The sequence below is a fragment of the Mastigoproctus giganteus genome, chromosome 1 (assembly GCF_048544385.1).
Source record: "Mastigoproctus giganteus isolate SK-2022 chromosome 1, ASM4854438v1, whole genome shotgun sequence".
In the NCBI taxonomy this organism is placed as follows: domain Eukaryota; kingdom Metazoa; phylum Arthropoda; class Arachnida; order Uropygi; family Thelyphonidae; genus Mastigoproctus; species Mastigoproctus giganteus.
The window spans coordinates 170,901,980-170,929,889 of record NC_143575.1 but is presented as its reverse complement, the minus strand read 5'-3'; the positions used below and the strand labels follow the sequence as shown (position 1 = coordinate 170,929,889).

General features: G+C 39.5%; 2 non-coding genes across 2 annotated transcripts; both read right to left on the bottom strand.

Moving 5' to 3' along the window:
- Positions 1–3,578: 3,578 nt before the first annotated feature.
- TRNAY-AUA (transfer RNA tyrosine (anticodon AUA)) lies at positions 3,579–3,666 on the bottom strand. The gene is given in 2 exon segments: positions 3,579–3,614; positions 3,630–3,666. It is a non-coding gene; the product is annotated as a tRNA-Tyr (tRNA).
- Positions 3,667–5,131: 1,465 nt separating this feature from the next.
- Positions 5,132–5,221, bottom strand: TRNAY-GUA (transfer RNA tyrosine (anticodon GUA)). The gene is given in 2 exon segments: positions 5,132–5,167; positions 5,185–5,221. It is a non-coding gene; the product is annotated as a tRNA-Tyr (tRNA).
- Positions 5,222–27,910: the final 22,689 nt, after the last annotated feature.

Sequence of the window (27,910 nt, the reverse complement as noted above, 5' to 3'; positions counted from 1 at the left end):
ACTTTTTTCCCTCTTCTAAGGTACGTTCAACTTGGCTGAGAGTGAAGTAAACATTTTCAGATTCAAGAAACTAACTAAATGTGTATCAGTGGTTCAGTAGGAGACACAGGGAAGATGTTCTCCTCCAGAATCGTAGTACAGTTAATTGGAGTGTATAATCCACACTTTTTGAGTCATCCAGTTTACAAAATATAAATTCAGAGACTTTGATTTTGACTTTCACGGACTATAACTGTACAACTTAAACGGTGACCCTCGGAGGTTCACAGTCGAGCAACTAAAAAAATAATTATTAAACGTTACTTATTAGGGAAAAAATTCATGAGGACCTTTGTGATCACTGTTTTGTTGTATTGATTTCTGACTTCCAGATTACAACCTAATCGCATGGCCTACTTTAAAACAGGGGTTGGCAATAACAACAACCAAATAATATCACCTTCGCCTCAAATATCAAAGAGAAATTTTATTTTTTTCTCTATTATTTTACGAATGACTTAAAACAGAAATTACATAGAAATCTGAAACCAGAAGAGGGTCAGATCCACAGACAGATTTTCGATTTTATTTTTTAAATCTGCGTAGTTTGAAACATAACTTGCCAAATTTTAAAGGTGCCTTCAGAAAATTTTATTTATTTATTTTGTGGACCATAATGATGCTTTATTATTCAGAACACTAAAAAAAAATGGTATCTTAATTTGGGGATTCTGCATCCCCCCCGTCAGTAAAAAACAAGAAATTACGAGTACATGTATAGTGGGTTCACAAGCACCAAAACCAGACAGTGGAAAAACATTGTCTGGTCTGAAGAATCCCGGTTCTGCTGCTTAATGTCGATGGTTGAATCAGAATATGGTGAGAAAAAAATGAGTCCATAGTCCCAACCCGGGTTATTAGTATTAGCAATATCCATGTACTGCAGGAAAGCCATAGGCTTTTGATACACACACAAAAAAAAAAAAAATAATAATAATAAATTAAATAACATAAAATGAATAAATAAAAGAAATAAATAAAAATAATAAATCAAAAAAATAAATAAATAAACCAAAATAATAAAAGTAAATAAATAAATAAAATTAATAAAAATAAATAAGTAAGTCAAAAAAACAAATAAAATTAATAAAAATAAATAAGTCAAAAAAATAAATAAAATAAAAATACGAATTATGACCTTCGTCTGTGGACGCAACCTGTTCCAGTAACGAATAACTAGCAACACAAGCTAGTCGGAATTGCCCTGACATTTGCATTTATGCCCTCGAGTTCTGGAATTCTTTATAACAGTAAGAATTCCACCTTCATTCATTTTACTAATACCTCTAAGAGCCTTATAAACCTCAATGAGGTCACCTCTGAGGTGCCTGGTTGCCATGCTCTGTAGCTCAGATAAATGAAGTCTTTCCTCCCAAGGTCTTCCTTCTGCCGATCTCACTATTCGACTTGCACATCTTTGACAACTCTTGAAAAACTTCTTCTTGTCCCATTTTCTTTTAGTCAGTGCTTTCTTATACTCAGCTTTGGCTGCCCTAATGTATCTGTGGTACTATTACAAATCAACTTGTAACTGTTGTAAGCCTCCGAACCTTTCCTTGCTTTGTAACTTTTCCATGTTATCTTTTTCTGTTCTATTAGACTGGCCAGCCCCATACACATTCCTCTATATCCTTCTTGTCTCATATTTTCTTAATGGCATGTATGCGTTCATGGCTTTTGTGATTATTGCTTGAAAGGTTTTCCATAATTCTTATATCTTCTCCCTCCCTTTGCAATACGCCCAATTCGGACCTCGTGGGTTACGCAGTTGGCACAATCACCGTTCTCCCCCCACATCGGGTGGACAGGACTTCAGTTCGAATCCCGTCAATGACGCCAGTAACTGTTTTGGGCCTTTTTCACAACGTGGCTGAGTTAGTTGGTCTCACTTGAGCGAAGTATTGTTGTTTTCTTCAAGGCTCTAGGGTTTTTCCAGCAAACATGCAAATTGAGCACAGAACACCCGCAATGTACAAACGATATATGTGGCACAATACGGCTTAAGTTGCCCATGCGCCTAAAAGCCTACAACAAGCGCTCGATTAATTGATGCAATGTACCGTCTTAAACTGTCATAGTGGCTGTTTCTGAAATTAAAACCTTTAAGTACTGCAACATCTTTCTTCATCTTCCAATTAACGACTGCGTGATCACCACCTGTCAATGGTTCCTGTATTGTAAGCGCTGGGATGTCATCTGATTTGTGAGTAATGATGAAGTCAAGAATATTCGCAACCGTTGTATTCTCTCTAACATTCTGGTACAAATAATCATCATCTAGTTTATTAAAAAAAATTTGTTCCCCATGGTGATTTAACTCCCACTTCTTCCAATGAATCTGGGACGGTTTAAGTCTCCCATAATCAGACATTCACACTTGCTTGACCATTCCATCTGTGTGTAGAGACTTTTGTCTTGCTTTTCACGATCTTCTGGTCTGTAGATTACTCGCACTCTCATTATATCTTTGCCCTTATAGTTTTCGTAGTCCCCTAGGCGGGATACTTAAATTGCCTAATGGAAAAGACGACCCTGCTCGTCGAGACACAATCGTGTGTATAACGAATTAAAAATAGCAGAAATAGAAACTATTTTAATTTTAAATCACAATACTAAACAATTATTAAATTCAACGTTGTTCAATTAAAACACATTTGAAGCGTAAAAAGCCCAGTGAGGAGAGAGAGAGAAATAGACGCTTATACCTTCAGATTAATACGTCCGCACAGGAACGTGAAAGGTACTTGGGAACCCGGATGCAAAAGGGCAGAGCCCTGCCGAGATCGAGGCGAACGAGGCTCTTGCCTTAGGTTAAAAGCCGAAAGGGGAGCAAAGAAAGATTAAATAATTGCCAACGTTGCCATCATTAACAGTAGGGTGCAATTTTTCGTTCTTGACTCAGGTACTAAAATGCTCGGCACAGCCCTGACTCCCACTCTCCATTATACCTTTGCTTCTAACAAACTGACACATTGGGTGCTGGCAAAAGTAACTTTTCACTCAGCAGAGTTCTTTTCGAACTGGGGCCTCTTTTGATAAGAAGCATGACCCCTTTCTATCTTCCCTGTCCTTCCTAAACGTTGCCAATCTCAGAAAACGTTTCCAATATCGACTGTTGCGGCAACAAACAAGAATTCTTGGTAGGTATGCAAGCATTACTTCCCATATCATCAAATAAATGAGTTTCTGTACTACACTTCCCCCGACCTAACTAGCAATTCCCTTAACCCTTAGGATATCCTAAATGATAATGGAAAACTGTTGAGCCATATTTGTTCAAATGAATACCGTCTGTACAAAACAGATCCTTTCTCCCTACAAGAGCGAGCCAAGCTGAAACAAATTCTTCCCTAGTGCTCTGCAGAGTCCCTAAGCCTTGAGGGACTAAACCCTTGTTTGTGATATCTGTACGGTGCTTTCCAGCAATAAAATATCATTGATCACCGGGAACTTGAAAGACTTCAGATACAAGCATGCACGGGGAATAGTTCAGAAGAAAAATAATCCTTAGTTTTATGGGAAAAAGGAGAGAAAAAGAATCCGTAGAGCCGGAGTCGAACCAGCGACCTATGGATGCCCACATTACGCAACTATAGTCCAGCGCTCTGCCAACTGAGCTATCGACGGATGTAAGCAACAACCTTCCCAAGAGGCCTTTTTTTGATACCATCGGGTTAAGACAGGCCAACGTGAGACAAGGTAGTTATTTATTCACCTCTGGCTCTCTGGGGAATGGGTAAATACCTTGTTTGCGCATGACGTAAAGCACTTTTTGTTTTGTCTTCCAAGGTACGTTCAATTTGACTGAAAGTGAAGGAAACATTTTCAGTTTCAAGAAACATTAACAGTGTTTCTGAAGGAGAGATCGGGAAGATGGTCCTCCCCCGCCCCATAATTGCAATAAATTGGAGTGTATCATCCTCATTTTGTGTCATCCACTTTACAAAAGACCTTGATTTTGACCTTCACGGACTATAACTGTACAACTCAAACGGTGACCCTTGGAGATTCACAATTCGGCATGACTAGGTCGATAGTTTTTTTTAAGTGTGTCATCATTAAACTTATTTGCAAGTAGAGGTGCAATTTTTTTTGAAATCTCTGACCCAGGAGTAGTTTACGAGGGGAGAGGAAAAAGGGGTTGGTGAAAGCAATCCTGAATTTTTTTCGGGTAAAATATATATATTTTTAGCTTACTTTCTATCAAAAAAAAAAAAAACAAGTGTAAAATGTTACTATTTAGGGGAGAAAAATAATCTGTAAGTTTATGGAAAAAAAGAACTCCGTCAAGCCGGATTCGAACCAACAGCCGTTTGGTTGACTGCATTGGTGTACCGGTACTTTAAGATATGTGCTTGTTGATCAACTCCGGATAACCTCTTGGAAATGAATGACATTTCTGAATTCAGTTTAATTCTATATAGTTTTAATGAACAGGGGAGCATTATAGTATTAATTCGAAGGGGGGGGGTATTAAAAATACTTGCATTCCTTGAGAAGTTAGAAGACTCTGCCTTCGCCATAGCGAGTGATCAGAGCAAAGTGGTTACCCATTTCGAAAGGACAGAGCACAAGCCATATGAAGGTTCTGTCAGTGTTAAGCACCAAAGGCACTAAGGCTATGAGGTGTCAGTATATTGTGCTTGTGAGTGCGTGTATTCTTAGATCGATTTGCTGTTTGCTCCACGAAAGACACGAGTTACTTGGAGAAAAACTAAGCGATTTCTACTGAGATTATCTTACCACGTTAGGAAAAAGACCATAAAATTTGTCGCGTCATTAACAGGATTCCAACTGAAGCCTTTTCTATCCGGTCTGGCAAGGATATCGATTATATCGTCTGTACTAAATGCGAGGGCACACCATATCAGGGAAGCTTATTTAAAAGACCTTGTTTTCGATTCTTCAAGCAGAATCGAAAACTTAAAAAAACTTTTGTGAATTGAACCCTTGTTGGTTATATCTATAAGGTGATTTCCTGCAATTAAGTATCGCTGATCACCGGGAACTTAAAAGACTTCAGATACAAGTCTGAAATTCAAAAGAAAAAAAATCTGTAGGAAAAAAGGAAAGAAAAAAAAAAAAAAAAAAATCCGTCGAGCCGGAGTCGAACCAGCGACCTATGGATATCTGCATTATCACCCACTACAGTCCACCGCTCTGCCAACTGAGCTATCGACGGATATACACAACTCGCCTCCCAAAAGCCCTTTTCTTGACGTACAGGTAAGGCAGCCCAATCTGGGACACTCCTCTGGGGTATAAATAAATAACCTTGTTTGCGCATGACGGAATATGAGTAAATAACCTTGTTTGCGCATGACAGATAGCACTTTTTGTTTTCTCTTCCAAGGTACGTTCAACTTTACTGAAAGTGAAGGAAACATTTTCATATTTCAAGAAACATTAACTAACTGTGCATCAGTAGATCGGTAATAGAAATCGGGAAGATGTTCTCCCAAGAGTCGAAATAAATTAGTGTATCATCCACACACAATTGGCAAAATATAAATTCAGAGACTGACTTTCAGGGACTATAACTGTACAACTTAAACGGTAGCCCTCGGAGATTCACAGTCGGGCGTCACTGGGTCTATAGTTTAATTTTAGGTGTGTCAACGTTAAGCCTAGTTGCAAGTAGAGGCGCTACTTTTGCGAAATCTCTGACCCACAAGTAGTTTATGATGGGAGAGGAAAAAAAGGGTTGGTGAAACCAATCCAGAATTTTTTTGCGTAAAATATATATATATATTTTTTTAGCTTATTTTCTATCTAAAAAATTATTTGTGAAACGTTACTTATTATGCAAAAAATTTATGAAGACATTTGTGATAACTGTTTACTTGTACTGATTTCTGACTTCCAGATTACGACCTTATCGCATGCCCTACTTTAAAACAGGAGTTGCCAATAACTACAAACAACTAATATCACATTTGACTAAAATAGAAAACAGAAATTTAATTTTTTTCTCTATTATTTTACGAGTGAATTAATGAGAAATCACAAAGAAACCTGGAACCAGAAGAGGGTCGGATGATCCGGATTCCTACTGCTATTTTAATTTTTAAATCTGCATAGTTAGAAACATAACTGGCGACTTCAGAAACATTTTATTTGTTTTATTTTATTATTTATTTATTTTTATTATTATTATTTTTTTTTTTTTTTTGTGGACCACAATGATGCTTTATTATTCAGAACACTAAATAAAAAAATGGTATCCTAGTTTGGGGGGGTAAGATCCGAAATCTTACAAGTATAAATAAAAGGAATAAATTTATATTACCGTATTTCCCCATGTATAAGACGCACTTTTTTTCGAAAAATTTGGGGTCTAAAAACTGGTACATCTTATACAGTGGTTGTAGATTTTTTTTAACTTGCATTTCCCGCTTTTTTGCACTTGTTGTCTTTGCACTCATTGTTTCGCACTTGTTACCGGTATATTAGGTTACGTTTAGCCACGTTCTGCCCAGAAATGGCTCAGAAAAGATTTTCGTACAGTGCTGAATTCAAGTTAAAAGTGATCCAGTTTGCAAAAGTGAATGGAAATCGTGCTGCTGAACGTAAGTTTAGTCCTCCTCCAACTGAGAAAACAATCCGAGACTGGCTACAGGAAGAAGAAACCCTACTGAAAACGCCACGGCAGAAGAAGGCCATGAGAGGCAAGTCAGCAAAATGGCCTGATTTAGAGAGGGAATTGAAGATATGAATTGAGGAGCAAAGGGCAATTGGAATTCCTGTGTCCATAAAGATGGTTCAGCATGAGGCAAGAAGAACTGCTGATGAAAAAGAAGTTACTGATTTCAAAGGAGAACACAATTGGTGCTTCAGGTTCATGAAACGGAATGGACTTAGCATGCGTACACGCACCAGACTTGCCCAAAAGATGCCTGAAAGCTATGAGCAGAAGGTCCTTGAATTTCATCGTTTTGTCATTCAATGTAGGAAAACACATCAATTTGAGTTGGGACAGATTGCAAATATGGACGAAGTCCCCCTTCAATTTGATGTCCCAAGTAACAGAACTGTTGATAAGAAGGGGATGAAAACTGTAACTGTGAAGACAAGTGGACATGAAAAGAGCCATTATACAGTTGTTCTAGCTTGTTGTGCCGACGGAACCAAGCTGCCTCCTATGCTGATTTTCAAACGCAAAACAATGCCAAAAGAAGACATTCCTTGAGGAGTGATTGTCCACGTTCATGACAAGGGTTGGATGGATCAGGATGGGATGAAGATCTAGTTTGAGAAAGTTTGGAGCAGGAGACCAGATGGGCTCTAACGCAACCTGCCCTATTGGTGCTTGATCAGTTCAGGGCACACATAACAAAAAATACAAAGATTGCCGCATAGCAAAAAACAAAACTTGCCGTCATACCTGGAGGCTTGACATCCCAGCTCCAACCACTTGATGCCAGCAAACCCTTCAAAGCTGCCATGAGAGACGAATGGAACCAATGGATGAAGTCTTCTGGGGACAATTTGACACCAGCAGGAAGAGTGAAGAAATCAACTATAGGAGAAGTTTGTACCTGGGTGAAAAGATCCTGGGATAATATCAAGATTGAGATCGTTGTCAAGTCATTTAAGAAGTGTGGCATTTCAAATGCCATAGATGGAACTGAGGACGAGGCAATATATGAAGACTGATTCGTCATCAGACACAGATGAGGACCTAATGGATGGGAGTTTTGACAGTGATGAGTTGCATGAATTTTATGATGAATAAAACTTGAGTTCAAATAACTTTATGTAATACATTTTTTTCAAATTTCGGGCCCCAAAATTAAGGTGCGTTTTATACATGGGAGCGTCTTATACATGGGGAAATGCGGTAATTAGTTAGCAAAAAATTTATAACAAAATTTTCTAATTCTTCTTTGTAGTTAGCTACAAAGCTAAGATAGGGCAAAGTATGTGCTCTTTCATCTAAATCTGCACAGATATTCATCTGAAGCGGATTGCTGATTAGTTATGCCAATGTTAGCAAGTACAGAACAATTGGAATGGATAGCAATGGATGGCAAGTTCGATTTCTAAAAATAATGGTTTGTAATGCAGGCAAGAAAGATATGTTGGGGGAGCAATAAAGTCACCATCCAAAATTATCCATTAATCCTGGTATGTGCATGAGTAGAATAATGGACTGTGAACCTAGTAATGGAAGATAACTAAAGTTTCAGGTACATACATAGATGGAATGATCAAGCTTTATACAGGTAGTTCTCGACTTTACGAGTTAATTCGTTCCTAACTCGCGCTCGTAAAGCGAAAACTCGTAAAGCGGGAATTAATTCCCATAGACATAATGTTAAAAATAGGGGTTACATTATCAACAATGAAATTAGTTAGCTAAATAGTTTATGTTTAAACAATGATTGATTTATCCAAAGAAATGAAAACGTAGCCTGTAAAATGAAGCAAATTATAACAGTAGAGAAATTATTTAGGACTTACAAATGTTAAAGAATGTTTGTTTATTCAATGCACACTCGTTGATCACTCATTATTGGCTCCGCACTCGCTGGTTTGTTGCACAAGGAGTCGTCTTCTTCAGAAATGCTTCAAGAGGCGTTTATTTCCAAGATAATCTTCTTCTCTTTTCTTTATAAATTTCAATAACATGCATTTTTTTAACTGAACGCACAAATTGCAATTAACACGATTTGCGAGGAGTAACAAGTTGTTTTCAAAGCAAAAAAAAATGAATGAAGAGAAGATTCTGAAAATTTATTTATGTTTTTTATACGATTGAAGATTTCAGTAAAGGGGAAACACATTTCACCATAATAACGCAAAAAAAAAAACACACAATTCCAGCTGTCGGTAATTTCGCAAATGCAATAACATCGAGTTTACTACCCGTTTATAATTGCTTGCAGTAACAGAAAAGTCCAATAAACCGGAAAGTGCAAATTGTTTTATGGTCGTGACCTCCAGAAATGTGCTTTAGAAAAATGTTATAAAGGCATTCAAAATTGGTTCTTATATGATAACGATGAAAGTGTAGTGCATTTAATGATTTGAATTGGTAACTAATACAATTTACACTATAAAAACGACCTTTTAGGGAGTTACATAGCGAAAATTTGAACTTCCGAAGTCGTGGAATGAATTACCAAAAAACAATAAAAGGAGATGATTGTCCCTCTGTATAAGGCAATGGTCAGGCCACGCCTTGAGTACTGCGTACAGGTCTGGAGGCCTCATTTTAGGAAGGATGTAGATTTGCTTGAGAGTGTACAGAGAAGGGCAACAAGATTGGTGAGGGGAATGAAGGGATCCTCTTACCAAGAGAGACTTAAGTTCTGCAAATTGCAGTAGCTGGAGACTAGGCACCTGCGCGGTGATCTGATTGAGGTGTATAAGGCCTTGACTGGATTGAGCACGCTGAATTCTGATGGGATCCTTCCACTTGTTCAGATTACGAACCTAAGGGGGTATAAATTCAAATTAAGAAAACACAGGTGTAGAATAGATGTGCGGAAATTTGCCTTTAGTCAGCAGGTGGTTAATTGCTTTAACAAACTTCCATCTGTCGTTGTGGAAGTTGATAGGTTAAATAAATTTAAGGAGGAACTGGACAGGCATTTGGAGGAAATGGTGTGATTTTTTTTTTTTTTTTTTTATGGCTGATGCTGCATAAGCTCATACACTTGCTTTCTTGCGTCACATGCCACTACTACTACTACTAATGTGTTGTTGGGTTCACATTACGATATTTTCGCGATACGATAGTAACGGATTAATATCGTAAAGCGGGGTACACTGTATTGTATAGCTACGCGCGTCATCTGAAATGCGGTATTTATGAATGTTTAACATTCATTTTTTGCAATTAGTGTTCATATTTTCGATTTTGTTGATACTTGATACTTTGAAAAAAAAAAAAAAAACTCGTAAACCCGGGAACTCGTAAAGCGAAAACTCGTAAAACGAGAACTGCCTGTATACGATATATGCTTTATACACAAGATAAAATGGACAATTTTATCTTGTCTTTCCAATATTCTGGAGTGTAGATTATTTCCAAAAACTATTATTTTTAAGCGCACTTGAATAATTAAATTCATCTGCCGTTCATTGTCTTTCATATCTGTAAATTGCGAGTGTGCTCTGGTCGATTTGCCTGTTTTGCTGGACGAAAAACCCGAGTTGCCGTGGGAAAAAATCTTGCTATCTACGCCTGAGACCTACTAACTCAGCCACGGAGTGAAAAAAGTCCATTAAAGTTCCTCGCGTCATCGACGGGATTCGAAACCGCGCCTTTTCCACCTGGTGTGGGGAGCACGGTGACGATACCACTGTACTACACGTGCAAACTTAGATTACCCCCATAGTGTGCATAGTGTTAGGGTCGGGCGCCACCTGTGGTTTCCCACATCTGTGCCATATGTACACTGTGAAGAAATACAGAACACTGTAAATGCCAGAAAAAGTGTTGTGTTGAATGTGTAGTTTTGTGTTCGGTTCTGTTGTGTGTCCTGGCATTTGGCCGCAGGGCCCCTGGTAGAACCCCACGTTGCCCGCACACACCACTAGGAGGTAGCCAGGCTGCCTATAGTTCTCTGGCTAGTCTCCGTCAGGGCCGCCTCAGCTTCCTGAGCGGAGACCAAGTTAAAAAAAAAAAAAAAATAATAATAAAAAAAAAAATAAATAAATAAATAAAAAATAATAAAATAAAAAAAATTAATTAAAAGAAAAAATAATAATAAATAATGGGGTTAAGGGGCCTTGTTTATTTATGTTGAGATTTTGATGGCTCCCTCGATTGCCGGTCTCTCCCTGATGGCTCTCGAATTAGCCGGTCTTTCACATAGATAGTAACCTTCTTCCCCTCCCCTTTTTTCGGTTGTTGTTGTTTTAGTAGGTTTTTTTGGAGCATCAGAAACTAAGGCCATATTACTCTGTATATATTGCCTATAAATTGCGTGTTCTGAGGTCGATTTTCTGTTTGCTGGACGAAAAATCCGACTTTCCGGGAGAAAAAACCATGCTACCCTCGCTTGAGACTGACTATCTCATCCACGTTGTGGAAAAGACACAGAAAAATTTCTGCCGTCAACAACTGGACTCGAACTCAGGTCTTTTCCACCCAGTGTGAGGAGGACGGCAATCCTAGCAACCTGTGCCACCCAAGGATCCTTTCCCCAGAAATTCAGGTTTTCCGTCCACCAAAACAGGTAAATCTATCAAAGAACACGCAATTTATGGACATATTACATGTTACACACAGGCAGGTGAGTCAGTTCTAGGGTGACCCTAACATGATTTTTTCCACCTAGTTGATGATGCAATTTCGCAATTAACAGTAAAGCTATCCATGCGAAATACACTGATAATACCGAACTTGTGTAAATTGCTATGCAATAATAACAAACACTTATGCGTTTGTTATTGCATAATAAATTTCACAAGTACTGAAAGTCAACATAGCAGTATCCGCTACATTATTCATAATGCTGGTTACCATAAAATCAGAGCTCAGTGGATTGAAAGCTTTCTGAAAGAAGAAAAGATATTTTACCTTGCGAATAGGTTTACCTATTAGACCGATACGTTTTCATGAAAAATGGCTAAGAATTTTTAAAAATTGAGTAAAAGGAGGCATTTTTTGGCCAAAAGAACTATAGCTATGACGCGCCAGTGTATTATGTACCCAAACAGCCTGCATTTGAAGGAAAATCCAGCTGCAGAGTTGAATAAAAACTTGAGTATTAGCAGTGAACAAAAACGATACAATAAAGCACGCTTTATACAGCATTAGTTACAAAAAAAAAACTACTTCCCATATCACCTATTCCCCTCTAATACTTTGTCTAGTTCTTCCTTGAATTTATTCAAACTAGCCAACTAAAGGAGAATTTACACACAACTGTCTTGACATAACTTATATTTATGCCACATTCCTCGTGTGTGTAGCCTGAGCAAGAGGAAGGATTCCATCAGCACTGTGTTTACTCACCCCATCCAGTCTTAAACACCTCAGTCAGATCTCGCGGGTACCTAATCTCCAAAACTGAAACCTTTCCTGGAAAAAGCACCCTATTGCTCACTTCACTAATTTTGTTGCTCTTCCCTGCACCCCCTTCCAACAGATCAACATCCTTCCCAAAATGAGGCTTCCAGACCTGTTCCGCTTCCAATTTCCTGTTATCACAAAATTATTTAGATTCCTGTTAGGATGTGATAATCTCCTGGCATTCCCATCTCCAAAAAATTCATCATGTGTGATTGTAGAACTGAATGCCTATTCAGTTTGTCAGCAACATGAGCAGGATCATAAACAGTAAAACCATTAATATTCAATGAACCAATTCGATTCAAACCTTCCTTATGTCATTCTTAGAAAACAAAACTTGCTGAACGTTGCACTGGCTACCTCGGTCAACAGTGGACTGCCTGGCTTAGATTCTGTATATTTAGGCTCTGATACTTAGCACAATCTAACCATCTTCCTCTCCTGTATGTCACCTGCTCAGTTCAGTCGGCAGTGCATGTGTTGAGTGAAATTAGAAATTAAAATAGTTTAAATTAAAAGAAGCAACATTGCAAAAACCCAGAAAACAGAGTTTCATTGTTGGAAGTGGACATGCTGAAGTACGCTGTTCCATCCTTCATGTGACTGCCCACTTCCATTTTTTTCCAAACTCTCACTGCGGACCTGTCGTTTGTGTGCGGCTCCCAGCGCTGAACATGTATAAGTAAAATTTTGGATCTCTGCAATGTATCCTAATGACAATGAATTGTGAAATGTGTGATTTTCAATTATGCTTGAGTTTAAGTAGAATCGCGAATCATTGCAATGCGGCCTGGAGGTTCTATTTATGAATCCCCTGTAACAAGATTGCTATGAGTCAGATCTGTACGGTTCCTTCTGCTGTGCTCTGGAAGTTCGTTGTGCAGTCAACCTGGTGCTTTGATGTGATATTCAAGGATTGGCCGAAGAACTTAGTAATGCCCTAAGCTGTTGCTGCCACTGGTTACATTGAGAGCAGTCTGCTGTCTTAAAATTTCTATGAAGCTTTACATGGACTTGGTGATGAAGACTTGCAGAGGAAGTCGCCATAACTAAATCCATATATAGATAGACGTCTAATGTGCTAAACAGGTCTTGACATTGGTTGCTTTGGACTGAGTGGACAGAAATCATGGGATACCTACCTAGTAACGGGTAGGCCCACCATTCGCCCAAATAGGAGGAGTCTTACAATAAAGCATTGAGTCCACTAGTTCACAAAAGCGTTCCACAGGAATATCCATTCATGCTTGCCACACTGCTGTCCATAATTCCGTTACATTCTTGGTTGGAGGATCCAAAGCTCGAAGAGACCTTTCCACAGCATCCCAAAGATGATCCACAGGGTTCGTGTCAGTGAACGGGGAGGCCATTCAGTGGTGGTAAAATCTGCAGATTGCTTGTCAAACCATATTGTCACCACAGCTCTGTGAGAGGCGCATTATCCTGCTGGAAGAGTCTGTTGCCCTGTGGGTGTACACAATGACCATGAAGGTATGCAAATCGTCTACAAGGATCGACACACAACCTGGACCATTCAGAGATGCATCTACATACCAGAGTTCCTAACGTATGCCAGTTGAACACACTCCAGACCATTATTTCGGCTGTGGTAGCCTAGTGGTCAGGCTCGTGGGTGCATAAGTACACGTGCCTTGAGTGACCGGAGTTCAAGCCAGTGACTGCTGAATGTGGTGCTGTTTCTTGTATTCTGTTTATATTGTGAACTCCTCTGACCGTTTGGTCGTCCAGGAGTATAAACAGAAAAATTTAATTTAATTTATGAGTACAGAGAAGGGCAACAAGACTGTTGAGGGGACCAAAGGGTTGCTCTTACGAAGAAAGGCTTAAGTTCTGCAAATTGCAGCTTCTGGAGACAAAGCACCTGCGAGGCAATCTGATTGAGGTGTATAAGGCCTTGAATGGATTCAGCAGGCTCAGTGCTGATGGGATTCTTCCTCTTGCTCACATTGCAAATCTGAGGGTGCATAGATTCAAAATGAAGAGACATTTGTAGAATAGATCTGCAGAAATTTGCCTTTAGCCAGCAGGTAGTTGATCATTGGAACAAACTTCAATCTGTTGTTGTGGAAGTTTATAGATTAAATAAATTGAAGGCACAATTACACAAATATTTGAAACGAATGGATCAATGAAATGGGGATTTTTTTTTCTTTGGCTGATGCTGTATAAGCTTGTTTTCTTGCATCATATGCCTCTACTAATGCTAATAACTGACTATCCACCTGCCTGAACAGTTCCTTGATATAATGGGTGCATAGCTTCGTGCGATTTCCACCAGATACACACCTTTCTGTCCGCTCAAAATAACTGGAAACAGGACTCATCAGACCAAATGACCCATCTCCAATTATCCAAGGTCCAGTGCTGATGTTCTTTCCCCCAGCTGAGGTGTAGTGTCCTGTATCATGGGTTTAGAAATGGGACTCTGGTGGGTCGGGGGCTCCCATAACCTATTGCAGCTAATGATCGCCTGATGGTCTTGGTGGAGACGTTTCTGGCACCTCTCTCGATGTCTGCAGTGATTTGTGACACTGTTGCTCTCCAGTTGGTTGAAACAATGTGACAAATATTGATGGCCAAGTACATCTACAGGCTTTCCCCACCCACAGAAGTCAACGATGAGATATTATTCCGGAAATGGCATATTCCTGATACACTGTCGAATGGGGATAATGCAATTTCTGTACCATCTCCATGATAGTTACCCGTGCATTGGGCACCCACTATCATCCCTCTTTCAAATTCAGTTAACTCACGACGTTTATCCATACTGACATCGAATTACTGTCTACATGAATGGAGTGATGCAGTATACCTACACTGGTGTTCAAAGAAAGTGCATCACCTAGGAATTTCACATTTCTAACCTTTTTCATGATGGTATGTTACATTAATGACTAGCATCACAAATAGAAATATAAACAAAAGATATTTATTGATAGTTAAGGCAAAGCTAAGTAATATTTGACAGGTGCTCTCAAAATATTCCAAAATGAGCATTTGCAACCTTTATACAACAGTTTTGGTAAACACAATATGGCTGAAATGTTATCAGAAGGCCTCAATTTGCTTCAGTTTATCACTTTAAATGGAAAACAAAATGAAAAGTTCACCAGGTGCAAACTAATATTCAGTTGAACCGCCTCTGGCCCTGATGACAGCAGCACACTGTCGAGACATTGACAAGATCAATTTCTGAAGATAATCAACTGATAGTTCATGGTTCCAAACACGAATTATGGATTCCTGAAGTTCATGAAGGGTCTTTGGTTTCTTTCTGGCAAATGCAGATTCTACACGATGCCAACAGTTCTCTATAGGATTTAGGTCCGGGCTGGTTCCTGGCCAGCTGAGTTGTAATGGACCGTTCTTCCTTTGTTTCACCTGTAGCAAATGTAAACACATTACTGTCGAACCTCTAATGCAGAAATGAAGCTAAAATAACTACAGAAGTGCCTACTTACTTTTTGCCCAATGACAAGGAGCAGAGTCATCCTGAATGATGCAGTTACTTGACAGGTTGAAATGGTCACTAATGGTTGGCAACAATTTGCTTTCCAATATAGCCAGGTATCCATTGCCATTTAATGAACCTTTTATAAACTGAAGGTGAACTACTCCGTGATATGAAATGCACCCTCATATCATTTGGCTGGTAGGGAATTTCACTGTAGACACCATAGTCTGGATGGTATTCTTCACCACGTTTACAGCAAATCGTTTGTCGTCCATCAGTCATGCAGGTTGAATTTCTTCTCATCTGAGAAAATAACTGACTACCACTGCTCAGGAATCCATTTGACATGCTCCTTACACAAAATTAATCAGGCCTTTTTTGTTTTTTGTGTGAGGAGCTTTTTCTTAGGATGACTGGTTACAAGTCCATTTTTGAAGAGGCATCTTCTGACTGTTACTGCACTTGCTACCACTCCTGTATGTTCTTCCCATCCTCATTTCAGATCACACGAAAAAGCTTTACGGTTTTAAGGCATAAGCGCTTCAAAACACGGACCTGTTTTTTTGGGATAGAGACTCGTTTGCGTCCAGTTCCTTTTTTCCTACAAGCAGAACCAGTATTCTTGAGTTTGGAAAGAAATCTACTCATTGTTGACTGATTACAAGACACTTTATAAGCAATATGATGGGAAGAACATCCTTCCTCGCGTAAAGCAACAATTGCACTCTTTCTTCATGGCTTCAACTGCACGTAACTCGCCATCCTGACACAAGCAAGGAGTGGCTGCAACTCTTGCAGACCATGCTTATATAGCTAAAAGTAACAGCTGATGCAATATTACATCATCACCTACGCATGTCAATCTTATCTGATACAATCTGTAAGAAATATTGCCATATACATACATCATTCAGACAATTACAATTTTAAGGGGTGATGCACTTTCTTCGAACACCAGGGTATATAACTATCAAGTGGTGGGTTTGTCCACTAGCCGGGGGGGGGTGATAGTGTCGCAGTGCCTAGGAACCAGGTATCCCATGAATTCTGTCCTTTCACTATAGTTTCTTTATGTACTATGTTTTCATCTTTAAATGTTGTTAGTACTTAAAGAGTTCCAGTGGCAGGTAACATGTTTTTTAAGTTGTGTCATAAAGATTGCATCTGAACTATGTGTCACTCTGATTTCTGTTATGGCGGTGTACATGTAGAGCTATAAAACTCACGATCTGGGATTTGGTGCCATTCTGAATTTGTTTTGCCAATTATTGTTGTCTGGAACAAGTATGGACCACGAATCTGAGTTAATAAACCCATCTGTGACTTGACCAATTCCTAAACCACACAAATCTATTCTTGATCTGATCTGAGATTCTAATTTTTTTTTTAATCTTGCTATCACAGAACTCAGGGTAGGACTTGCTTATCAGTAGAAAGTGTTTGTACAAGTTGATGCACTCATGGAACAATGCCAGAAAACAATGTGTGGCACACCGTACTACACAATGGACTGATCACTCAACATAAAATAACCTAACAGGTTTCATTTTTTGTGTGAATTATAAGAATATACACATACCACTGCACTGATTGGCTTTGCTGGATACATTATCTACAGAAAGGATAGACAGGATAGGAAGGGGGGAGGGGTTATGCTATTAGTTAAGAAACACATAAAAACCAAGGAAGTGAAGCCAGTCGACATCGCTGGACAGTGCAGTGTTGAGTCAGTTTGGTGTGACATAAGCATTGGGAGATCAAAATTGAGAGTAGGAGTGTGCTATAGGCCTAATGACTCTGATGAGTATAATAAGGAACTGTACAGGGAAATAGAGTGGGCCAGTAAATCAGAGAGTCTTATAATGGGGGATTTTAATTTCCCAGATATTGACTGGAATATGGGGGCTGGTTACTCACACACTAGCAGGGCTTTTGTGGATTTATTGGATGATTGTTTTCTACATCAACATGTTCAGGAAGCAACTAGAGGGAGTAATACTCTTGATTTGATTATCAGCAGTGATTCTTCATGCATTAAGAATCTGCAGATAAATGAACCACTAGGTGGCAGTGATCACAGTGTGCTGAAGTGGGATTTACTGAAAGAGGTAACTACCATTAGGGGTAAAGGGAAGGGTTATTGCTTCCGTAAAGGCGACTACGATGGACTGAGACAGTATTTAAATTCTATACAGTGGGACCAACTGATGATGTTACCAACAGCAAATTCAAAATGGGAAGCATTCAAAGAACATATCTTGGAAGCTACTAGGCTTTACATACCAACTAAGAAATATTGTTCAAGGTTTAGGCCAAAATGGATGTCAGATGAACTAATGAGGCATATGGCAGAGAAGAAAAATGCATGGGATACTTACAAATTAACACATGACACAGAAGCCTATGATAGATACAAGTTGATATGCAACCAAGTTACAAAGGAGGTTAGGCAGGCGAAGGTGGATTACGAGAAATCCTTGGCAAGGGATGCAAAGAAAAACAGCAAAGAGTTCTTTACTTATGTAAACTCTAGAAGGAAGGGGATGAATCAGATTGGTCCACTTGATATTGATGGGTCAACTGTTGATGATCCTGCTCAGGTAGCTAACAAACTAAATGAATATTTTGCATCGACATTCACACATGAGGAGTTATTCAGCAAGGGGAATGCCAGAGGTGTATTCAACTCTAGCAGTAAGCTAGAGAATCTTGAAATAACTGGGAGTAAAGTGGAGGAGAAACTGTTGAAGATAAACACAAGAAAGGCACCCGGGGTGGATGGGATCTATCCAGTTATATTAAAGGAGGCAGCAAAGGAAGTAAGCAAACCCTTAGCCATAATTATCAGAGCTTCCTTGGACTCAGGGGAGGTACCCATAGACTGGAAATGTGCAAATGTGACCCCAATTCACAAAGGAGGATCAAAGGCTGACACAAGTAACTATAGACCTGTGAGCTTAACTTCTGTTCCAGGAAAATTAATGGAGGCACTGGTTAAAGAAGCACTGCAGGATCATTTAGACAAGACTTCAGTTATAGCTCAGACACAGCATGGTTTTGTTAAGGGGAAGTCTTGCCTGACCAATTTGATTGGATACTATGATGCAGTCACAAAAGAACTGGATGCAGGGAATAGCTTTGATATTATATACTTGGATCTTAGAAAGGCTTTTGATACTGTTGCACATGGAAGACTGCTACACAAATTGGAGCAGTTTGACATTGGAGGCAAATTGCTGCTATGGATAAAGGGGTGGTTGAGTGGGAGAAGACAGAGAGTGGTAATCAATGGACACTGCTCATCATGGACTAATGTTATTAGTGGAGTCCCTCAGGGCTCAGTGTTGGGTCCATTATTGTTTTCTGTATTTATAAATGATATTGATGATGGTATATCAAGCTTAATGTCCAAGTTTGCAGATGATACAAAGGTTGGCAGGGTTGTCAAGGACACTACTGACACTACACTGCTGCAACAGGATCTGGAAAGGTTGAGCAGATGGGCTGAGAGGTGGCAAATGAAGTTTAACATTGACAAATGTAAAGTACTACACATGGGAAACAGCAACCCCAGGGCAACGTATCAACTCTGTGGTACTACACTGACAGTGGTAGAGAATGAAAGGGACTTGGGGGTGATTGTGCAGGCAGATATGAAGTTCTCTGAGCAGTGCAGACGGGCTGCAAGAGTAGCTCATGGAGTATTGTCAATGATATACAGGAATTTTTCCAGCAGGGATAAGGAGGTGATTATTCCATTGTATAAGGCAATGGTCAGGCCACACCTAGAGTACTGTATACAGGTCTGGAGGCCTCATTTCAAGAAGGATGTAGAGCTGCTGGAACGAGTACAGAGAAGGGCAACAAGATTAGTGAATGGAACAAAGGGGTGCTCTTACGAGGAAAGGCTTAAGTTTTGCAAATTACAGTGTCTGGAGACTAGGCACCAGCGAGATGATCTGATAGAGGTGTATAAAGCCTTGAATGGTTTAAGCATGCTCAATGCTGATGGGATTCTTCCTCTAGCTCAGAAAAATCACCTGAGAGGGCATAAATTCAAATTGAGGAAAGACAGATGTAGGATAGACGTGCGGAAATATGCCTTTAGCCAGCGGGTGGTCGGTTGGTGGAACAGACTGCCATCCCTTGTGGTGGAGGTTGATAGCCTAAATAAGTTTAAGGCTCAGCTGGACAGGTATTTTGAACGAACAGAGGGGTGAAGTGGAAGTGGGTTTTTTTTTTTTTTTTTCTTTGGCTGATGCTGCATAAGCTTGCTTTCTTGCATCAAATGCCTCTACTAATGCTAATGCTAATGCTAATTATCTTCACAGAGACACTGAAGGGTTGATATAGCTTGGAAAAAGTCCTTTCTGTACTAATTGTACTCTTCATACTGAAATTCTACATCCCTTGTCTGAATGACACAATGTCACCGATATCCCTATAATGTTTGCACTGATGACTTAACCAATATCTGAAATTCATCGAATTAGCTATGCTACTAGCATTAGTGTACAAACAAGTATACGTGAGCCCAATTTTACTCTTACTAAGCTTAATATACTCGATGTATTTGGTAGTTCCACGAGGCCACACTTTTAAGGCTGCTGTATGCCCAATACACGCAGTGCAAAAATTACTTTCACCTCTGCTTATGGCTGTTGTTAATCTATTGGCCTGTGCATCTCACCATGTTGGCATCTTTCTAGTCCACGTAACATTGCTTTGATAGCATCAGAAAATATTCCTGCACCTTGTTCTATTTAAATGCATCCCATCTCTGTGAAAAAATTGTATCCTGTTACTAAGACTACACTGAGAAAAATTCTACACCATGAGCCTTGTACAGTCTCTCTCTCTCTCTCTAGGGCCAAATTGACTGATAATGCTCCCATCATGCATTCCTTCCAAACATGCGTGGTCATAATTGCAGAATTTCAAATTCAATCCTAATTCAAGACTATTTCTCTATGTTGCCCTGTATTAATAAACTCAGATCTCCTAAATACTTTTGATTTCATTAGTACCAACATGTACATCACCTTTTGTACCCTTGAAAGGTGATAGCTACTATACTCAATTTTAGCTCCTAGTAGACAAACATGGTCCTATTCCACCTGTTCTTTTTTTCACAATATTTCCCATTTCCTTGACTACTTCCTGTGCAGGGCTGGTACCAATATTTGTGGGGCTTTCTCCAACAATTACTTGCAGGGCTCTCTTTAAGAATTACTTGTGGGGCCTTGTTTGTTATTTCCTTACCTCCAGAAGTTAAAAACACTACAGATATTATTGAAAGTGAGTATAACATAAAAATTACATTTTTAAATAATGTCCTATTTCGATGTCAAACGAAACATACACATTGAGAACTAGAACTGCATTTCTAGTAATTTTCAAGTTGACCTGCGCACGTGCTCTTGGAATAACGATGTGGTAACTAGTCATTAAGACGGTAGGCTCATTGATAGAAATGCCGAAAAGACATGGTTGACATTGTTATTTCGACCATTTGAGCATGGGGTGGTGTTCATGATGCTTGAACATGATTGCGTCCGACCCTGTTCCTGTGGGAGCAAGGATCTTTGCTATGGAGGATGTCATGTTGTCTGATGCTGGGACATCAGGCTAGGCAGCTGTTTTTGACAGATCCCTCTCTTTTAACCCTTTGAGGGCATCCTTATTCTTCAAGACCTCATTTAAGCCCCTCAGAATGCTGAATTTGTGCTTAGCCTCATGCTTTGCAACATATACACTCAAAGCCATTCCCTATGGCTGTATCATGCTGCTAAAGGTAATTTGCAAAGAGGGAACAAATAATGCAATATAATTCTGATTCATATGAGAACCACACCCTCATGAATAGCAGATAGTAAAATCACCATCCTTCCCCACACTGGGTGGAAAAGACCTGAGTTTGAGTCCCGTTGATGACTTGAGGAATTTTTATGGGCCTTTATCATGTAGCAGATTAGTCAATCTCAGGTGAGGGTAGCACGGTGTTTCGCACTTAGACTCGAATTTTTCATCCGAAAAAAGAAAATTGACCACAGAACACTTGCAGTTTAGACAATATACACGGTATAATATAGCCTTTGTTACTGAAACCATGACACAAAAATCACAACTCTATTATTTTAAATTATGTTATATACTATGCAACTCTCAAGGAACCAAATAGTGCCTAATTGTCCGTATGTTAATTTGTAACAATGACAACAGAATTCGGCTCTGGTCTTTTAAGCAACTTCAAAGGCCAAATAAAGCACTACTAATTATCAACAAAATATAAGAAACAATGTTATGCACCAAAGAGTTTCTCTTTGGCAGTTCTCAAAAATACTGCAAAAAGATCTAGGAAAATTAGGTAGAAGGGCTGAGAAATGGCAGTTGAAGTTTAACATTGACAAATGCAAAAAGTACTGCATATGTTGGGATATGCGGTGGTCATTCCTTGGCCTTTCCGCATCCTCCGTATTTGGTGGTCACGGGCTCGAACCCCAGTCTAATCAAGAAGAATGCTATACACTGCTGCTCCCGCCCACCTGGCTAAGGAGGCGCCTCACTGCATATGTGTAGCAGTAATCCCACATTAAGATACCAACAGTATGGTACTACATTCAGGGTGATGGAAAATTAAAAGACCTGGGGGGGGGAGTAATTATGCAGTCAGATATAAAGTTCTTTGAGCAGTGCAGACAGACTGCCAGGACAACTCATGAAGTTTTGTCAATGATATACACAAACTTTGCTGGCAGTGATAAGGTCATTATCCCTTTGCACAAGGCCATGATTAGGAAACATCTCGAGTGCTATGTAAAGGTTTGGAGGCCTTATTTCAGGATGTAGAGCTGCTGGAATGTTTACAGAGAAGGGCAACAAGATAAGTGAGTAGAACAAAGGAGTGCTCTTATTAATAAAGACTTCAGTTGTGCAGTCTCTGGAAACTATGCACCTGTGGGGTTCTCTAATTGAGGTGTTAAGACCTTGAATGGATTACTATTATTAGCCATATGATGCAAGGAAGCCTGAGGCTTATGCTGCATCAGCCAAAAAATATATTTTTTTGAATTACTGAGAGAGAGAGAGCAAGAGTGAGAGAGAGAGAGAGAGAGAGAGAGAGAGAGAGAGAGAGAGAAGGGAATCACCAAGAAAAAGAAGAATGATGATATCCAGCTCAGGACCCTGGGTGTGCCAAGCCCATACTCACCAGATGTGAGCCCCTGGGGTGCTCTTATTAAGAAAGACTTCAGTTCTGCAAATTGCAGTGTCTCGAAACTACGCACCTGTGGGGTTCTCTAATTGAAGTGTTAAGGCCTTGAATGGATTGAATAAGCTAAATTGATGGTATTCTTCCTCTTGCTGAGACTACACACAAGGGATAAATTAAAACTGAGGAAGGATGATTGCAGAATAGATGTGCAGAAGGTTACCTTCAACTATACTTGATAACCATACTTCAACTGTACTTGTGCAACTATACTTCAACTGTACCTGTTAACAGGAGAGACTGCTTCTACAGGGATGGGGTACACTTAAATAGAAAGGGTGCAAGAATATTTGCTGATGCTATCGAGGCAGTGTTAGGTGGGTCGGGAAACTGCAAGCTTGGGGAGATACAAAGACTAATAGATTAACAGTAACCACTGGCAGAGGTGAAAGTGATTCTTGCACTGCTTCTATTGGAATGAGTAGAAGCCTGAAAAACAAGATGCAGGATATTTCAGAGACTGCTGGGAGTCACTGCAGTACAAGTAAACACATGGGTTGTGTTAGAGTAGCTAAGAACAGAAACAGGTGCATGTATACTTGTGTGTACACCAATGCTAGGAGTTTTGTAAATAAATTTGATGAATTTGAGGTATTGCTCAAAACATCAAAGGCAGATATTGTTGGGATATCAGAGACGTGGTGTCACACAGATATAAGGAATGCAGAACTGGAATTTGGGGAGTACAACGTCTACAGAAAGGATAGACTGGATAGGAAGGGAGGAGGGGTTATGCTATTAGTTAAGAAATACATAAAATCCAAGGAAGTGAAGCCAGTGGACATCGCTGGACAGTGCAGTGTCGAGTCAGTTTGGTGTGACATAAGCATTGGGAGATCAAAATTGAGAGTAGGAGGGTGCTATAGGCCTAATGACTCTGATGAGTATAATAAGAAACTGTACAAGGAAATAGAGTGGGCCAGTACATCAGAGAGTCTTATAATGGGGGATTTTAATTTTCCAGATATTGACTGGAATTTGTGGGTTGGTCACTCACACACTAGAAAGGCTTTTGTGGATTTATTGGATGATGTTTTCTGCATCAGCATGTTCAGGAGGCAACTAGAGGGAGTAATACTCTTGATTTGATTATCAGTAGTGATTCTTCATGCATTAAGAATCTGCAGATAAAGGAACCACTAGGTGGCAGTGATCACAGTGTGCTGAAGTGGGATTTACTCAAAGAGGTAACTACCATCAGGGGTAAAGGGAAGGGTTATTGCTTTCGTAAAGGCGACTACGATGGTCTGAGAGAGTATTTAAATTCTATACAGTGGGACCAACTGAAGATGTTACCAACAGCAAATTCAAAATGGGAAGCATTCAAAGAACTTATCTTGGAAGCTACTAGGCTTTACATACCAACTAAGAAATATTGTTCAAGGTTTAGGCCTAAATGGATGTCAGATGAACTAATGAGACATATGACAGAGAAGAAAAATGCATGGGATACATATAAATTAACACGTGACACAGAAACCTATGATAGATACAAGTTGATCTGTAACCAAGTTACAAAGGAGGTTAGGCAGGCATAGGCAGATTGTGAGAAACCTTTGGCAAGGGATGCAAAGAAAAACAGCAAAGAGTTCTTTACTTATGTAAACTCTAGAAGGAAGGGATTGAATCAGATTGGTCCACTTGATATCGATGGGTCAACTGTTGATGATCCTGCTCAGGTAGCTAACAAACTAAATGAATATTTTGCATCAACATTCACACATGAGGAGTTATTCAGGAAGGGGAATGCCAGAGGTGTATTCAACTCTGGCAGTAAGCTAGAGAATCTTGTAATAACTGACAGTAAAGTGGAGGAGAAATTGTTGAAGATAAACACAAGAAAGGCACCTGGGGTGGATGGGATCTATCCAGTTATATTAAAGGAGGCAGCAAAGGAAGTAAGCAAACCCTTAGCCATAATTATCAGAGCTTCCTTGGAGTCAGGGGAGGTACCCACAGACTGGAGATGTGCAAATGTGACCCCAATTCACAAAGGAGGATCAAAGGGCAACACAAGTAATTATAGACCTGTGAGTTTAACTTCTGTTCCAGAAAAATTAATGGAGGCACTGGTTAAAGAAGCACTGCAGGATCATCTAGACAAGACTTCAGTTATAGCTCGGACACAGCATGGTTTTGTTAAGGGGAAGTCTTGCCTGACAAATTTGATTGGATACTATGATTCATTCACAAAAGAACTGGATGCAGGGAATAACTTTGATATTATATACTTGGATCTTAGAAAGGCTTTTGATACTGCTGCACATGGAAGACTGCTGCACAAATTGGAGCAGTGTGGCATTGGAGGAAAATTGCTGCTATGGATAAAGGGGTGGTTGAGGGGGGAGAAGAGAGAGAGTGGTAATCAATGGATACTGCTCATTGTGGACTAATGTTATTAGTGGAGTCCCTCAGGGTTCAGTGTTGGCTCCATTATTGTTTTCGGTATTTATAAATGATATTGATGATGGTATATCAAGCTTAATGTCCAAGTTTCAAATGATACAAAGGTTGGCAGGGTTGTCAAGGACACTACTGACACTATGCTGCTGCAACAAGATCTGGAAAGGTTGAACAGATGGGCTGAGAGGTTGCAAATGAAGTTTAACATTGACAAATGTAAAGTACTACATATGGGAAACAGCAATCCGAGAGCAACGTATCAACTCTGTGGTACTACACTGATAGTGGTAGAGAATGAAAAGGACCTGTGGGTAATTGTGAAAGCAGATATGAAGTTCTCTGATCAATGCAGATGGGCTGCAAGAGTAGCTCATGGTGTCTTGTCAATGATATGCAGGAATTTTTCTAGCAGGGATAAGGAGGTGATTATTCCCTTGTATAAGGCGATGGTCAGGCCACACCTTGAGTACTGTATACAGGTCTGGAGGCCTCATTTCAAGAAGGATGTACAGCTGCTGGAATGAGTACAGAGAAGGGCAACAAGATTAGTGAATGGAACAAAGGGGTACTCTTACGAAGAAAGGTTTAAGTTTTGCAAATTACAGTGTCTGGAGAATAGGCACCAGTGAGGTGATCTGATAGAGGTGTATAAAGCCTTGAATGGTTTGAGCATGCTCAATGCTGATGGGATTCTTCCTCTTGCTCAGAATAATCACCTGAGAGAGCATAAATTCAAATTGAGGAAAGACAGATGTAGGATAGACGTGCGGAAATTTGCCTTTAGCCAGCGGGTAGTTGGTTAGTGGAACAGACTTCCATCCCTTTTTGTGGAAGTTGATAGCCTAAATAAATTTAAGGCTCAGCTGGACAGGTATTTCAAACGAATGAAGGGGTGAAGTGGAAGTGTTTTTTTTTTTTTTTTTTTTTTGGCTGATGCTGCATAAGCTTGCTTTCTTGCATCATATGTCTCTACTAAGGCTAATGCTAACTAGCATGTAGTTGATTGTTGGAACAAACTTCCATCTGTTATTATGGAAGTGGGTGATTTGAATAAATTCAAGAAAGAACTATTCAATTTCTTGGAGGGTATGGATGGGTGAAGTGTGTGGGGTTTTCTTATTTTTGACTAATGTTTTATAAGCTTGCTTTCTTTTGCATCATTTTGGCCCTACTAATACTAATACCTCCTTGAGTAAAACTCATGCAACCCTTACGAAAGCCAACTAAATTGGTCATGATGTTAAAAAAAAAAAGTTCAAAAATATTTCTCCCATTTAGATGAGATTCAAATTTCAGCCTATTTCACAGTGTAAAGGTAGAATGATCATAACCACTTTGTAGCTCGTGAGGATGGAGCAGGAGCATAATCACAAATTATTGGAACAGCAAAATTTTTTCATTTTGCATCCTGTTCTCAGCAACCAAGCCATTGGGATCCCCCTGATCCTTTAAATCTTAACAGTGATGGACTTTACAATATAATAGTTGCAACGCAGAGCAGATGAGTCTCCGTGCCTAAGCTTTTCAGCTTTGCTTATGCATCAGGAGCATAATTACTATATCTCTTGCTGGCTTTTAAGAACCTAATGCAAACATTAATGCATAAAAGTACTGAAACTTTAAACCACCTGCACCTCTGCATCAAATACAACCAAGGCAGCTGAATAAAGAAATCATCCGGCTTTGTGATAAAAAAAACATCCACACATTTCCAACTTAATACAGGCCTTGCTTCCAGATGCATTGAAAAGCAAACACCATGCAATAATCCATATATTGTTGTTAGGTTTATAGGAGCATCAGCAACTAAGGCCATATTGCTCTGTGTATATTGTCTGTAAATTGTGTGTGCTCTGAGATTGATTTTCTGTTTGCTGGACAAAAACCAGAGTTTATTATTATTACTATTATTAGCCATATGATGCAAGGAAGCCCGAGGCTTTTGCTGCACGAGCCAAAAAAAAAATTTCTGAGTTACCATGAGAGAGAGAGAGAACAAGAGTCAGAAGTAGAAGGGAATCACCAAGAAAGAGAAGAATGATAACATCAAGCTCAGGATATCATCATTCTTCTCTTTCTTGGTGATTCTCTTCTACTTCTGACCCTTGTTCTCCCTCTCCCTCCCACACTCTCACTCTCTCTCTCTCTCTCTTTATGCTTCTGGGAGAAAAATCATGCTACCCTCTCCTGAGACTAACTAAGCCAAGTTGTGAAAAGGCCCATAAAAATTCTTCCCATCATCAATGGGACTCGAACTCAGGACTTTTCCAACCGGTGTGGGGGAGGATGGCAATCCTACCAACTGTGCTATCCATGAGAGCAATAATCCATATTTGTCACTATTCGGCTTTTTTTTTCTGTTGAAAAAAAATCTTTAAAAGGACATTGTTTCAATTCAGATGCTGAAGTAAAAACAGCCAGGGAAGAATAGAAATCAATTTAGTATTAGTATTGCTATTAGCAAACAATGCAAGAAAGTAAGCATGTACATCAGCCAAAAATTAACTTCTCATGTCAGCTACTGATCCCCTCTAATAGTTTGTCTAGTTCTTCCTTGAATTTATTCATACTGCCCACTTCTACAACACCAGATTTGTTATGTTTATATTGTTATTTGGTTTTCAGGAGCATTAGCAACTAAGGCCATATTGCTCCTGGGATATGCGGTGGTCATTCCCTGACCTTTCCGCAC